Raw genomic sequence first — 2,469 nt, 5'->3', positions numbered from 1 at the left:
GGAAGAGTTCATTCATCTCGTTCAGAGACTCCGGATCTTGCGCTCCGGAGATGCCATACAAGGGCCAGGGTCTCAGCGCCTCGTCCATCACGCGGGTGCCGCGTGCCGCGGTCGTCGCGCTCGTCAGCGATGTCGCCGTCGCTGGAATCTGCTGCTGTTGCTGTTCCATCGTCCGCTCCTGTTGTCTGCTGTGCAAGTCGTGTTGTACTTCTCCTGCGTGGCGCAGGATCTGTCTCGTCCCCGCCTCGTTCGTTCCTGTTGGCCACGATTTTCTTCTCGTTTCCCTTTTGATTGATTTGTTCCCCGCCCGTCGCTTATGTTGCGTAAGTGCAACTTTAAGAGGGGGGTGATGTAGTGGGCCACGCCATTACATAAGTAGGTAGATTTATATTACAAAAGTAGGTGCAGCAGCACACGGCTAGCGTGTGCTGAACTGCCGTCATCCTATTGGCTGATATATGGGGAGCCAGACCCATTATCAGCTAATGAGGGTTTGACGTGTATTTGAGTGGTCAGGGCAAGCTGCCCTGGACCTAAATAAAAACAGAGTTGATTTTCCTTCAGACTAAGCATTTGGTTTCACTATCGCGGAACTTGCACGCTTCCTCATTATTACGTGTAAGCTAGTAACGGACACTGTAGGCCCGTTACATAGGATTTCGCGCGCGGGATCCGCTGATCCGTACGCGCATTGCCGATGGCGGTCGCTGCCGCGTTGGGCATGCTCTTGTTTTACAGATAATAATAGAGGTGGCATTGTCCTTCAGATAAAATTACATAGTAATGGTGCCATGCTTGACAAATGCCTTTTTGCTGGTTACAGTACATTTATAAGGCACTATTATCTTGGTGACGACGAGCTCCGAAATGCAAGAGAAGGGCTTGGCGTGCAGAAAGCACCAGGCGGGGTGGTCTGACTCAGTCACTGTAAAGTACTGTACAGTTTACTTTAAAGTACATGTACCGGTATGAAGCTTCATCAAGAAGCTCATCATGAACATGAAATTCGTGTGCGGTAGGTTCTTTTTGACTCGGCGTAGTGATAGCATTTGTATCGCCACTAGAATTCGCGCCGCGGCCACCTTGCATGCGACTCCTTGCCGCTCAAACTCCATCTTTGCGGCGGCGCTGTTGCTATCAGGATCATTGCAAACTTGATACATGTAATACATGTAGCGCGTCCTGTACGTGCACAGCAACTTGACTCCCAGCAGCTTTTCTGCTGAAAGGTCATTTGGGTGGTCGCGCAAATGGGAACTCGAAGAACCAAGGTCCACCTTATGTCCCATGCCGTTTGGGGCACCGCACCGCACGACCCGCGCCACGCCAGTGTTGCCCGATTTCGTTTGCTGCTCACTGTGAGCAGCTTCGCTTCATTTTCGAAGACTCTCCCACATAACTGTAAGCATTGTCAAAAGCATAACCGGTATTTACTTAACCTTTTAAGCAATAGACAATTATTTATTTCGGCCACAAAAATCACTGAATGTCATAATTTATTTCCTGATTTCTTAATGTATTATTTATTTTGGGTACTGTAAAAAGTTATCTTACAAGTATTTCAAAAGATCTGATTTTTGTCGAGCACTCTGTCCATCTCCAACATACCTCTCACTTCTCCTTTCTAGAACACATTTCGACACACCGATTTCCGATTCAGCCATGGTTCGTGTAACCCGTCCATTCAGCCTAACATACTCTAATGCCCAAGTAGAGGCCTTCTACGATAGCCCCTGTTAGGACCAACGCGACGAGGTGATCCTTGAATATATCCCACTGCCGTTGGAGTACGGTGCAAAAGCAAACGTACCGGAATGGCTACACAAACTTTATGCAACATGTTCTACGCGAGCATCCTGACTACGATGTGGTTATGCTGGAGGCAACAGCAGCGCAAACTGCTCGATCCTAAGCTTCCTCCGTCATTCTTCCCAGAATCTATTCGGCTGGGTGGTGTAACGGGTACGTATCCCCAAGTGTACCCCTAGCTACATGAAATTTGACACGTCACACTTCGGGATATTTGGTATAAGGTACCAAGGTCGTCCGAGGCCAACCATTGGCTGATGACATTGCTTTTCTATAGGTGACTTCTAGTTTGTATATTTAGCTCAAGTTTAGTCTACCTATAAATATACTTAGTTTACAATTTACCTTAAATTGGTCACTACGCTCCATTTCGGTAAACGGGGACCTGTGAACTGCCGTTCACTGAGAGTTAGTAAACTCTCGGAAGCCAACTTCCTCTAGCGCAAGGTGCTGTGTGACCCCAGTTTGAGTCGGTTCGGAAGATGGCTTGTATCTTCGGGATGGAGGTTGTGATGGGGTCACACAGCACCTTGCACAGAGGAAGTGCTTAAATGTATTGACTACCCGAGTGAGCGTTAGTCCACGTGTTCCCGGCCTCAAAGGGGACGGTTTGCTACTTAGAAGAGTAGATGTAAGACTGATGCATTTATAAGTAAGATA

This window comes from Phytophthora infestans, genomic scaffold, assembly GCF_000142945.1.
Source record: "Phytophthora infestans T30-4 supercont1.24 genomic scaffold, whole genome shotgun sequence".
In the NCBI taxonomy this organism is placed as follows: domain Eukaryota; phylum Oomycota; class Peronosporomycetes; order Peronosporales; family Peronosporaceae; genus Phytophthora; species Phytophthora infestans.
The sequence above is the reverse complement of the archived record's forward strand: the minus strand, read 5'-3'. Positions refer to the sequence as shown.